Source organism: Corvus hawaiiensis, chromosome Z (genome assembly GCF_020740725.1).
Source record: "Corvus hawaiiensis isolate bCorHaw1 chromosome Z, bCorHaw1.pri.cur, whole genome shotgun sequence".
Taxonomy (NCBI): domain Eukaryota; kingdom Metazoa; phylum Chordata; class Aves; order Passeriformes; family Corvidae; genus Corvus; species Corvus hawaiiensis.
This window is the reverse complement of record NC_063255.1, coordinates 40016066-40029953: the sequence shown is the minus strand read 5'-3', so window position 1 is coordinate 40029953 and position 13888 is coordinate 40016066. Positions and strand designations below refer to the sequence as shown.

At 40.6% G+C, this 13888-nt stretch overlaps 1 long non-coding RNA gene across 2 annotated transcripts; it reads right to left on the bottom strand.

Moving 5' to 3' along the window:
- Positions 1-1676: 1676 nt before the first annotated feature.
- Positions 1677-13330, bottom strand: LOC125319376. Of its 2 annotated transcripts, none has more exons than XR_007200695.1 (3): positions 13249-13330; positions 12594-12694; positions 1677-2007 (listed from the first exon to the last, which is right to left on the bottom strand). It is a non-coding gene; the product is annotated as an uncharacterized LOC125319376 (long non-coding RNA). The 2 variants fall into 2 exon arrangements; XR_007200694.1 differs by lacking the exon at positions 1677-2007 and adding an exon at positions 3503-3938.
- Between the last annotated feature and the right edge of the window lie 558 nt (positions 13331-13888).

Sequence of the window (13888 nt, the reverse complement as noted above, 5' to 3'; positions counted from 1 at the left end):
TTCCCCTTTTACCCTATATCCAATATGAACCCTTTCCTAAATTTACCCCATCCCCAGTTTATTCCTAATCTGTTTTTCACGCCATGGCTTCTCTATACAATTCCCTTTCCTTGCAACTCCTCTCCAATGCCGAGGGGGAGATGAAAAGGGGGAGGGAAGAAATTAAACCCTCTCCTGCCTCAGTTTCCCCACAAAGCATGCTCAGAGAGTCATGTCTCCCTTCTGTCAGCCTTAAGATGTTCCAGAGAATCTGTTTGGACATTTAAAGTCTCAGGAGGGTGGCTTATTTTGTTTTGAAACTGTCCTTGTTATCTCGTGTTTATCCAGTTGTTTTCAATGTTAAGTTTTAAATCTCTTTTTGTTAAAAATAAATGGGTGAAATGTTGGGGCCCGCCCCCTGCAATGGGGTCCTGGGAGAGGGGCCCCGGAGGGGAGGCACGGGGTGTCCCTGCCCCTGGTCAGCCTCGTTCCCCATTGGTTCTTTTGTGTTCCCCTGCGCGGGCAAGGACCCTTGGGTCCTGTGATTGCCTCAGTTCCTCAGCAGAGCCCCGGCCATGCGGCTGGAGAAATAAACATCTCTGAAACATCTATCAAGAATCGGTCCCTATATGTATTCCTTTTCCACGGGCCTCATTGTTTGATATATGTGTTACAGTATCAGCACTGTAATAGTGTTTGTGTTTGATAAGCCTGTATTACTGGCAGCAGCAGGCAGACCAAATAGGTCTTTAAAAATCTGAACAAAGCAGAGACATCTGTAAATGTAAAGATAGCTAACATGAACCGATACATGCTTTAAATTAATATTTTTTAAAGTCAGTTGGCAGTTTCAGCTATACAAAGAGAAATTCTATCAGTAATGCAGATTTTTTTTCTTTAGAATGGCTATGAAGTTATCAGTGCATCTGTACAGCTCTATCTGTACTATTGAAGTAGTGTGGGCATATGTGGTATTGTCAAGCTTGGGTGGCACAAAATAAGTAGTACAAACACTGGGAATATGGAAGAAGTCACTGTATTCTATTCAAATCTAGTGTAGGATTAAAATAGAGAACTAAAGCTAAGGAAGCTGGTAAGCTAAGGGATACAGTAGATGTTTTTAAGTAATACTTTTGGCTCTAAAGCTATCTTTAAAATTTTTCACTTATACCCTGCCCATAGAGTCAATGCAGACCTGTGGCCATGCCTGAAGATGAACCTGCTAAGGATGTGCCTCTCTGCACCTTGGTATTCAGATCCGCAGCTAGCTGGGGTCAAGCCTTGCTTCTGGAAACATTCTTGCTGCTGAAACTACAGGAGGTTAGAAATGACAGGTTCCCTTCCTTCTGCCATAATTTCTAACAGAGAAAAAAGCCTCTGTCCAGCTTAGATGCTATTGTTTGATCCTTCATGAGTGACTGTTTCATACTTGGGTCTCAGTGTTCCTTAGAAATAAATTACAACTACGCTAACTGATTTCAGGAGTTAAATCAAGGACCAAAGCGGCATTTTCTTCTTAAAAAGTAACTAAACAGGATATTCAAGCCTTGTTTTTTCAGTGAAAAGTTAGAATTTTCCACCCAAGGCTCCAGTCTGAAATTTGACTGAAGTACAGTAATTCTCAGCCATGCAAGCTCTATGAAATATAAAGTGGACTCAGGTTGATACTAAGTTTTTTTTTTAAGTATCTGTTTTATTATTAATATACTTTTAATACCATATCTCTGATTGTTTTACAGACTGACTGCAACTTAAGTTAATGCAAAGACATTAAAAGGTTGCCTTTTAAATTTTTAATGGGAATAAAAATCTACACAGAGTATTGGACTGTGTTGAGCTATTTGGATCTGATCTACAAACAAGCAAATACCATTTCACACTTTGTTTTAAATATTCTCTTGGAAGTCACAGATGCTTCTGATTTGTATTTTTGTAGCCACTGTTTCCTAGGTGCTCTAAATACCAGTTAAATGATCTTTTAGAGGTGTCCAAAAAGTTGAGACCAAATTTCCACCTAGATGAAAGATACTGGGAAAATGAAAGGTGGAAATTAATTAATTTAAATTGTAGTTAATCCCCCCAACAACTACAACAACAAAAACATCAAACAAAACCAACCAACCAGACAAAACCAAACCCACCCCAAAACCACAACTCCTCCCTGCCAAAACATATCAAAAGACATTGGAGACAAATGGAAGCAGAGGAGAGAAAAATAAAGCAGCTTGAAATACTGTATTTCTTGTCTTGCAGAAAGCTGTAATGGATTTGTCAAGAAATTCTGACTGGATTATCAGCAGTTTGAGATGAGGCGTTTTTGACTGGACTCATCACCTGGCTGTGACTCAAATGGAGAAGTGAAAAGCCAGTTACCTGAAAGGGTGAATTTGACTTTTAGCTAGTTTATACTGTGTTAGAGTTGTGAAGTGTAGGAAAAAAACAAAAAAAATGTGCTCCTCTGCTTAAAGAAAAACTTTTTATGCATTGTTTTCTTCTTTTCTTCTTCCCCGTGTTTCATTTTTAGCTGTTAAATCCCGTAAGTACAGGAATTTTGTGTGGAAGAACAGTAATTTTGCTCACTCACGTGAACCACAGAGTAAAAGCCTGTTTTGAAAATGTAAACCTCTTAAAACATTGCATTTGCCATGTGTACATTATACTTTATGAAACCTTTTTTTGCTGATTTTCTTTTAAATAAGTAGCAATGATTTAAGAAAATTTTCTGCATGCTTTAAAAAAACCCATATGCAACTTCTCTTTCTTTCTCTGAACAGTGTAGATATCTAGAACTTTAAGAAGTTGGGATTATGTTGGTAACTTCTAATATGACCCTCCTTCCTTTTCAGATCATTCTCTTCATCCTGAACTAGTCCACACAACTACGAGTGAACTCAGGAAATAACAGAGAGGTCTAACATCACAGGCTTGAAGGTCTGCAACAGGTCTCAGCTGCTATCAGGATTTGAGGGAAAACTTTGACTGTCACTCTGGACCTCATACCTCAATCTGGAAGATACCAGCTGCTGAGATTTGTGACATGCTGGGAGAAGCTATGACTCAAATTTCTTTTTCAAACACCAGAAACCAACATGGGGAGGACACTGCTGGTGCCCTCCAGTGTCTGGAGTGCATGTGCTGGCAGAAGAATGGGGAACTGTGCCTGCAGTTTCTGACTAAGAGATGGCCCAAGGGATCTACTATTGCCCTAAATGGATGCACCACAGAGCTTGTATGTGAGTTATAGATGTTCCTAATCAGTCTAATCTAATCTGTAATGGAGAAGTACCAGATATCCTTTACTATCCCACTGAAAAAAAGCTTCATGTTTATACACCTATGATTTGTTCCTATGCACCTATGATCTGCTCCTATGATTACAGATATGAGGGTATGCCATACCTGACATGTTAACAGAATAATTAACTGGGAAAAACAGTGAGCAAAACCTAAATATTTTGTGCTTTGGCAATAAAATCTTGCTCTGCATTTTAGAAAAAACATGAGATATATCCAGGAAAAGGAATCATCTTATTTAATGAGCTGCTTTATTAAGTCTTCACCCTAACAACAACTATAAAAATAGGTTTATTCTCTTTAGAAATTAGAATCTCTATCCAGCTCAGAGTATAGGATGACTTTGAAAAAGACAAACCAACAAAGTATGGCAGAGAAATGATACTTCTAACTATTGCAGTGAAAACATGGTTATAAACAGAAGTGAGCTTCATTTTCTCTTCTTTCTTCTTTTCAGTTTGACTGTAATGAGCCATGTTCAGAGATCATAGGTTGTTTTACACTGCTGGTGAGTCAACCCAACAGAGGAGAGCTTCTGAGCTGGGACCTGCAGTAGCTTCCAAGTGTGAGTCATAGTCACTGGGGTGTCTATTCTCTGCATTTTCTGGGAATCACAGAGTCAAGAAGGCTTGTCACAGACATCAGCTTTACCAGGAAGTCCTGATCTAAAACAAGAAATGATAAAGATCAAGGGTTCATCAACCAACAGGAGTGCAGACAACTGCAAAAGTAACTGAGTTTGGACTGTGAATACTTGGCTGAGAAGAGACAGTAAGTATTATTCACCCATTTGCTATCACTGTTAAACAAAATGCCTAGAAATACAGAATAATGGAGTAAGTGTGAATATGTCCACTGTACTCAGCCTCATCCTAGGAAATAAATGAATGAACATATGTTACAGAAGAGTGGAGATATGAGAGGAGCATAAGAACTTCCTATTTCTGTTGACGAGTTATTGGCAGCTACTACCTCTTAGCATTGTCTGGTGCAATCTGATGCAGTTTACACCTTGCCACTAGGTACCCACTCATGTAGTTTCTGTGCTTTTCATCTCTTAATACTGAATATTTGAGGGGTTTTGTTGTTTTTTCACTACATCAAGAATCCCAATAGCATTCTTCCATTTTCCTTTATGATGAGAGTTTGTATCTGTGCCAAGCAATTTGTGGTATAATTTGTAGGAGTTGTATGCTGTCCAGAATGTGCTACACTAATGCCTCATCTCAAGAATGCCAGTAGTACAGTGACTTTCTTTTAATTAACTGTGATGTCAGCTTCGTGTAGGAGGCCAGCTCACAGCCTGTGAACTGAATCTCTAGGTTTCTGATCCAGGAAAGAGAAATACAGCATGCACAGGCAAGCAGTATTTGATATAGTTATAAAAATTTCCATGAGTTTGCTCTCCTAAGATAGAAACCTGATCAACACTTATAGGAACTTCTATTTTTTACTGTTACAAGGTCTGGTCTGCACAGAATAATAAGAATGCTGTGCACACAAAGCATAGGAATTTGCCATTAGAAAATTGATTTGATGAATGAAATTTAAATTGTCCCAAATTATTTCTAGGTATTGAAGGTGAGTGAAGTATAGGGATGGAGAAAAAATTTAGCAATCCATTTGGAGATGGTGTTCATTTTTCACAGTTAGATGAGTCCTATAAGAACAAGTTAAGAAAACTTAGAAATAGAGTCCATCATTCCCCAGAAATTTGCAGGAGAGTATCACTGGTTTCACACTGGTCCTGTCTGACTAAAGCTCAATTCTGATAATTCAAAAGGTGTTGAAAAGTTGCTCACTAGTTGAAAAGGCATCACGATTCTCTCAATAACACACAATTAGGGATGTTGTTTCTGTGGCTTCATATGCTGCAAACCACACCTCTCTCTATGGGATTCTGAGAAGAGTAGCAGGAATGCTTTTCTTTGGAGATAGAGGCTTCATGCATGGGACAAAATGATGCTTTTAGTAAATATTTCATATTCAAAAAGGGGTAAAATTAAAGCAAAACCCATCACCCAAACAAAAGACATCCAACAAAACAGCTCATTCAACTGAACACAGTGACCTATTTAGTTCTTGGTTTGGTACCTGGCTCTGAACTTAGCTGTACTTTCTTGGGAAATTACTAGGTATTTCCCAAGCCTATGTGCTTTCCCAATGTGCCTTGATGATCATTCTGAATTTGGGAACTGGGACCTTTGAGCCTCTGGATTCAGCTAGGGCATGCTTATTATTCTGGCAGCTCTTTCTGACAGGCCATCTCATGGGCCCACTGGTTTTGCACTGGTCACCACTACTCAGCAACATGACTAAAAGTTACACTGGTGAGCCCTCAGGAGTGCCTGGAATTCAATGCCCTCCATTATGGGGCATAATCCCTACAGAATTTCTTCAGCCTCACAGAAAATATAATTAAATGGCTAAAACTTCTGCAAATTTTTTCCAATAGATGTGTCTCTTTGTGATCCTGGATCTCTCCTCGGGTATGAGGTAACACGTACAAAGGGTCTTTCAGGTGACAAAATGAATGATTTACAAAGTCTAGGATTACTCCAAGACATGTATTTGGTATTTATATTCATCCTTCCTAGGGGTCTTTAAATCGCATATGGCCAACCCCTTCTTTCAGAAATCCAGCAATGATACTTGTTCCTATTTTCAGATACAACTTTTCTTCAGAAATTACCTCAGTTTTGAAAGAGAGGTAAAAACTCTTCTGCCAAGATTGCTTGCCTTCATATGGAATGTCTCTCAAATTACAGACTAGCCTCTTTTGCTTTATGTGCTAAGAAAAAATTTTGAAGATTGTGAGTATCGGTAGCTCCTGATGACAACGTCCATAAAAACATAGATAAGAGAGGTAGGATACAATTCCTGTAGTTTGCTATGACATTTATAAGACTGTGTAGTTTAAATATAATGCTACGGAACGTTGTTTCGTGTTCTGTTTCAACCAACTAAGACGTTTTTAGTAAGCAAAACTGGCAAGTGGAAATCTTTGCCTTGAGATGAGCTAGATTAGCACCTTTGTTTCCCCAGTTACATCTTATTGCTTTTGCTTGTTTTCAGAGGAGTTACCATGACACAAAAGTAGGGTAACTCATTGTTGAGTCTTTTGTCTTACTGTATTTTTTGCAACAGCACAGTTTTTAGCACCATTATTGCCAGACAAAGAGATACTGACACTGTCGAGAAAGATAGTTTTGAACACTCAACACAGCCTGACTTACTCCAGTGCCCCAGGCCTCTATTAAGAACACTCCAGCATTACTCTTATGTTTACATTTGGCATACTACTCTTATTATTTGCTTTGTTTTCTTCTAATCAGGGTTGAAAATGCTATTGTATTCCCTTATTACTTTACATTTCTCAATGCTGTCGCACTCTGCATTCAAAAAGCATGAAAAACCTCAAAAGAATTGACCTCCTCAGACTGAGATTGAGCTTAAAAGTCAGATGGTCAATTAAGTGCCTGTAACAACCCATTGAGCAATTTTTCAGTTAGGTACATCCACTTTCACGGTGTCTGAAATAATCTGGGCCAATGTACACCACATAAATAAAAAGCTAAGGGATGCTCTGCGAGACAAGATCCCCTTCTATAAAGAGAAGACACACAAGAAGTGGCACAGAAAAGGGAGTGAACTTCACTGAGAGATGAATTGCTTCTTAATTTTTTCCCCTCACTACTCCAGAAAGACAGTATTATTTTTAAATTCAGGAAAAATTCTGAAAAATTCTTATTTAGTGTAATGGCAAACAACTTTTGACCCAAGCCTGTATTTACAGAGGAATGGAAATGACTTGAAAAAGAAGTGTTAGGCCACAGGTTTGGTAATTAGAAGATCAGATATTATGATTTTGGGCATCAGTAGGGTCAAAGGTTAGAATATTAGCACGCCAGTGAAAGTCTGTTCGTTACAACAGAGTTTATAGTGCTTTATTTAGTATGATTTTAGATGTGCCAAATGTTGGTACATCCAGTAATTTTCTCATGGGAAACCATTCTACAGCCTCACAATTATCAGTCTGAGGCAAACGGTCTCTGCTCTTCCCTGCCCTTGCCAGCTAAATGCAGTTGAGCCAGCTCTGCGTTCTCTGTTCAGGTGTCTTGGTAAATCCTCAAAGATGCTCTTGATTTTGTGGAGGCTCCTTTGTTGGGGTCCCTCCCCTGCCGTGTAGTCCTGGGAGAGGGGCCCTGAGGGCACAGACACGGGGTTTCCATGTCCCTGCTCAGCCTCGTTCCCATTGGTTGGTTTGTGTTCCCTGCGCGGGCAGAAGGACCCTTGGTCCTGTGACTGGAACAGTTCCTCGGCAGAGCCCCGGCCATGCGGCTGGAGAAATAAACATCTCTGAAACAGCTAGCAAGGATCTGTCTGTCCATATCTATTTCCTTTCCACGGGACTCCTGGTTTGATATATGCGTGTTGCAGGATCCCCACTGCAACAAATGGTGGAGATTTGTGAGCAGAACGATCCCCGATCCCTAAGCGACTGATTTGTGTGAGTAAACCCTGGAAACTTTGGATTCCTCTTCTTGGTTTTGCTTTGCTATTCCATATCTAAACTATGGAGGAACCGTGGGAAGACTCTTGGCTCTCAGAGCCGCATATGGACATTTATCTTAAACTTAAAATGATTCTTGAACAACGATTTGTAAATTTTAGCTTGATTCAAGCTCAAAAAGAACTGAAACACTTCCTGGCATGGTTGTTTAAGAACTTTTTCTATGTTTCTTGGGATTTAATTCTTACCAAGGGCTTTTGGAAAACCGTTTGGACACAGTTAATATTGGAGTCAAAATATATGCCGATGGAAGAATATTTTCGTGAATATTATTTAGTTACTGAGACTGTTGAGCAATGTCAGCTGTGTCCTGGTGAAGGGAAGCGTGGCGCAGGGACCGTGCGGCCCAGGCCACGTGCACCGAGCGCCCTGCGAGCAGCAGCGAGGCAGTTCCCGCGTGCGGGCGGAGCCACGCGAGCCGCAGTGTCCGCAGCAGAGCGAGGAGCAGCGGGACCCGGCGGTGCCCGAATGGTCCCGTGCAGCGCGTGGTGGAGCGAGCCCCGTGAACGCCCGGCCAAGAGGGGCGGCACGTGGGCGGCGGCTGGCGGCGATGGCGGTGGAACGGAGCCGCGCCCAGCCGAGACGCGCGCTGGAGCGGGGCGCGGGGGAGTCATCGCTCGGGGGCCCGGCCGAGATGTGGGTGCAGCGCCCGGCATCGGCAGCGAAGCTGCGACCAGAGGAGGCGACGCACGGAGAACTGAGCGGCGTGGCCCGGCCCGGCCCGCACGGCCCCGAACGCGACCCCGGGAAGAGCGCGCAGGCACCAGCAGCTCCGACAATTCCAACACGGGAGCGACCGAAGGAGAGACCAAAGACGCAGCGAGACAGAAAACAGCAGCCACTCGGAAAAAGGAAAAGATCATAGCAACTAAGACCTTAGGGATAGTAAAATGGTATAATGTTAAGCAAAATTATGGTTTTATAACAAGGTGTGACAACCAGCAAGACATATTCGTGCATAGAACTGCTATTAAAAAGAATAACCCTGAAAAATGCATCCCAAGCTTGGGAGATGGAGAGGTGGTGGAATTTAATATTGTACTAGGGAGAAAAGGGTTACAAGCATCGCAGGTCACTGGGCCTGATGGTGTTCCTGTAAAAGGCAGTATATATGCAAAAAATCGTAGTCATGTTAGACAGTATCTCCATTGTAAGCCCCCCCTACAGTTTCCCTTTCCTAATCCCACCTTTCCCTTTTACCCTATGTCCTGTTACCCCCAGTGTATTCCCAATCCGTTTTTTCATCCATGGTTTCCCTCACAAAACCATGCTTTTGCCAATTGTTTCCCCAAAAATCCCTTTCCAATGCCGAGTGGGGGATGAAAAGGGGGAGGGAAGAAGTTAAACCCTCTCCTGCCTCAGTTTCCCCACAAAGCATGCTCAGAGTTCTGTCTCCCTTCTGTCAGCCCTAAGATGTTCCACAGAATCTGTTTGGACATTTAAAGACTCAGGAGGGTGGCTTGTTTTGTTTTGAAACTGTTCTTGTTATGTTTATCCAGTTGTTTTCATTCTCCTTTTATTACAATAAAACGGGTGAGGTGTTGGGGTCCCTCCCCCGCCGTGTAGCCCTGGGAGAGGGGCCCTGAGGGCACAGACACGGGGTTTCCTGCCCCTGCTCAGCCTCGTTCCCATTGGTTGGTTTGTGTTCCCTGCGCGGGCAGAAGGACCCTTGGTCCCGTGACTGGAACAGTTCCTGGGCAGAGCCCCGGCCATGCGGCTGGAGAAATAAACATCTCTGAAACAGCTAGCAAGGATCTGTCTGTCCATATATATTTCCTTTCCACGGGACTCCTGGTTTGATATATGCGTGTTGCAGGATCCCCACTGCAACACTCCTTGTGTTTAGGCTGAAGTAGGAGGCATTTTCAGTATTTTTTCCCTTGCCTCACAACATGCTCTACTCCCCATTTTCCAAGTTCTCTCAATTGGGAATTGAACAGCTTCCTCATTTTACCTAAGTTACTAGCATGGCTAATGCTCAGGATATGCAGACAAATGTGTTAACGCACATGCTAACTCCACAAAACCACAGTACCTTAGGAAGTGGAAGAAATGGCATCCATTTTAGATATGGACTGCATGCTATTTACACTTTTGTATAAGTTTTTAACCAAGACATTGGTCTTTGTATGACTCTGAATTCTCAGGAGTCATTCCAGGTATTCAAGAACAGGAACTTAATTCAAAAACAGTAACAGTCAGAACATATTTTCATGGCTGCTGCTTTGCTTGCAGAAGCATGTGATTTCTGTTTTGTCAGCTTTAAAGAGTTTGCATCCTTGTGCTTATGGTCTGCATTTCTAGGTCAACAGAAGCAACACACTCAGTGTATTTGTGATCTTAAATAACTTTTGCAAAATACTAGTTGGACCAGTCACTTCTGGGATTGGGCTGCCACACTAATTCTCTAAATACCATAAATATTTTACATAAGCTTTTTAGACTACAAAATGCTTGGGAAGAATAATCTTAATATATTAATAATCTTATATATTATTGTAAACAAAACTGTTTTGTGTATATACTAATCTATTAATAACTGAATCACAAATTCATTTTGTTATACCATCACTTATCATTTGTGTTATCATTGCTTATATCTACTTCTTCTGTATCTTACCTTTAAAATTAAATAAAAATTCTACAAATTCAGGTACAACTGAGGAAGCAAGGCAAACTATTTCTTTTAACTTCAGGTCAAAAAACCAGAACAGCAAACATTAAGCAAGTATTAAAAGCTTTGTGCAATTTGCATATCATCTTAAGGGTGATACAAGCTTTGCCTATCATCTTACTGATGATATTCTTAGTATTTCCTTCCTTGCTTTTCAGAATAGTGACATTCTTTTCCACACATGCCTAAGTCTGCCAAGTGAAATGAGCTCCTGAAGCGAACTCTGAAGATCAGCATTTTAACAATAACAACCCGAAAAGATTTTTTCAGCTATGCCAAATCTGTTGTGTCAACTCAGACCTGGATTTCTGTTAGTTCTTTTACCACATAGAAAGTTACACTGAAGCTGCAGTGAACTTCCACATACCCAGATTTAACAAACCGCAGTAATTATCATCCATGTACTTCAGTCCTTTGACCCACATTCTGTGGTCAATTAATAAATTGACAATCTGTAAGGTTGTTTCACACTGTGACTGAGTAAGGATGACAAGGAGAGGGCCCTACATCAGCGGTTTCCTTTCTAAGTACACTTAAATACCATCAAATCCACAATCAATGGCAATGCACACACATGTTTAACAAAGCTTTTAACCTTTTAGCCATCAGGCCATCTGCCTTTCAAGAAATACTGTTCTTGGTTCAAACAGCAAAACATATATCTGTCCTACATGTTCTTATGACTGGAATCCCTGGGTGGATGAAGGCCTGGAAAACTCTTCAACTACCCCACTGCCTCTCAAATAAAAGAAATAAAGTTGTAGGGACTACCATGCAAGAGTCATTCTATGAAAATAATCCAGTTGAAACACCATAAATAGTGATGGAACGAAGACTAACTGCTTCTCAGTGACCCCTCTTGAGCCCCCCAAGATCTAATGTGGGTACATATGCAACATGAAGTAGGACATGAGACCCTTTCCTTTAAAGAAATGATGGAAAAAAATATTGTGGGGTTTTTTAACATAAGCACCTCAGCTTTCAAGCGTAGTAACACAAGTGGAACAGCCAGGGACACCTGTCCCAGGCTTGGTGAAAGCCCTGTAGCTGCAGCAGAATCTGGACTGGAGCAGCAACTTGAGATGCCAAAAGTGAAAGAGAGAGCACATCCAACTGTGAGGAACTAATACCTTTATTAAAGGACAAAACCAGCACATGAATTGGATTTGGCCAGCTGTGAACCCTGACTTTAGAAAATCGTACTTTTCTACAAAATAGTGGGAAATCCCTGGCTGATATGACTGCACAAAGCTCTGATTAGGCACAGTCATGTGCAAAGAATGCTGCACAGAAGGTGTTTTATCCTGACTGTAGGAGCTAAAAGAAAATGAATTGTGGGATTTTGAACACTGGTGAGGACAGTAGATGGGAAGAAAGGATTCCTGTGGTAGGTAAATGAAACTAACAGGAGTGGGCTGCAAGAACATGAGCTTTCAGGCTATGTTTCAGAAATTTGCTTTATGAGGGCTTTGCTTCATTGATTAAAATAGGTTGAATGATTTGAGTAGCTGGGATTCAGCAAGAAAACACCAACCAATTGCTCCAAAAGCATGGGAGTCCTCAGAGGTAGCCACCTAAGGCAAAACCTGGGTTGTTACACGTGTGTGTGTGTCTTATAGGAAGCACACATTGTTGTTGAACAGCTACATCTTTGGCAAGATAATTCCACTACATGTAGATATGGTGAAGAATCACCTCCTTGAATCAAGATGAAAACAAAATGTTACTGGCTATTAGTCAGTGAAATTAACCTTTTAGATATACAAACCGTGTTGGAATATGATACACTTGAAATTGAAGGGCATTTTGCTCACTGTTTTTCTGGAGAATGCTCTTCCATGTCTCTTAATTTCATTGACAGAGATTAAAGAAGGTAAGGACTTATAATCAAGAAATATCTTTTTGTGAGACAGAATGATCAAGTAGCCAAGGTAATTTTTTATTCAGTGCTTCTACTCCAAATATTTATAGGAACATCAACAGATTTCTCTAATCAAACAGAGAAATCCCTTTAGGACCAGTATTAACTTAAATATGCTTCTGGAATAAAAACTTCCACATCTAGGTAGTCACCTTGCAATCAGTAGAGAAATAGGTACTTCCAGGAAATTATCCATCTGATGTGGATCAGACTTTACTGCAGGATGAGATAGTTCACCCATTGTCCATTTCTCCTGACAAAATATAAAAGAAACATAGAGTTATGCTGTAAAATTTTACAAGTAGTAAGCTAAATCCTGGCACTAAAGTCTGCCTCTGTTGCTAAGGGAAATCTGTCTTCAGAAGATAGTGATTCTTCAGGAGAGGTCTTCAAAAGTAGATTAAAATGGGCACAGCTGAGAAAGGCTGTGTTTTTTTGATACCAACAGGTTTAAAACTTCTGGCTTTCTTTCAGCTTCTTTTCTAGGTGTGGGACCAAATGACTAACAAAATCAGGGAATTTCTGCTGCAGAGACAAGTGTTCAGCAGTACTTGTAAGGAATAAGTTAAACCTGTGGAATGCCAACCTCATCTCTTCAGTATGGGGAGCAATGAATCCACAGTAGGTGTTTCTTTTTCCTTTTACAGGGTGAGTTAATCTCCTGTTATTTTATCTGCTTGTCTCTTCAGCTGGGATGGACTGAGTTCTGAAATAGCTGAAGAGATAAAAGATCTAGAAAAAACCTGAGCACTGCTGCTGATGTGCCACAGGTGTTGTTAGTTACCTCACCCATATATTTGTATTTACCTAAAAAGTTTAGAAGAAGTCCTATGACATGAGTGGGGTGTCGTATCTGACAGTAGTGGCCCTGGAAGAAAGACAAACCGTTAGGAGGTACTTCTGATGGCAACAGGACCCATAAAGCATTGCCTATGTAAATGACAAGTAAAAGTACCAGCCCCTGAAGACAGAAGGTGTTCTTCAGGTAAGATGAGTAATAAAACTGCAAATGATGGAGGAAAAACAAGTTTAACTGCTTTATGTTGGCAACTTTGATAGAAGGTCCTTTTCTGCCCCGTAATTCTTGGATAAAATGTTCAAGTGAATATATATTTAGTGAAAGTTTAGGCATCAATATGCCGTGTTGACAAAAAAACCCTAAACAACAAAAACAATGCAGGAAGATAATAAAATCTAGTATTTTGGGGATGAATAGAATACATCAACAAGAATTTTCATACGTCTAAGAAAGAGAATCCATTCAAAAACTTAAAGAAAATTCCACTGAAAATAGGTATAAACTTTTGCTACATTATAATTTCAAGCTAACAGGTGGCACATAAGGCCAAAGCAAAAAAGTACAACCCAAACAGGATTTAACTGGTGAGGACTAAGCTGTGCATGATAGATAAGTTTCAGTTAAGGTGATAAGAAATTTTCACTGACT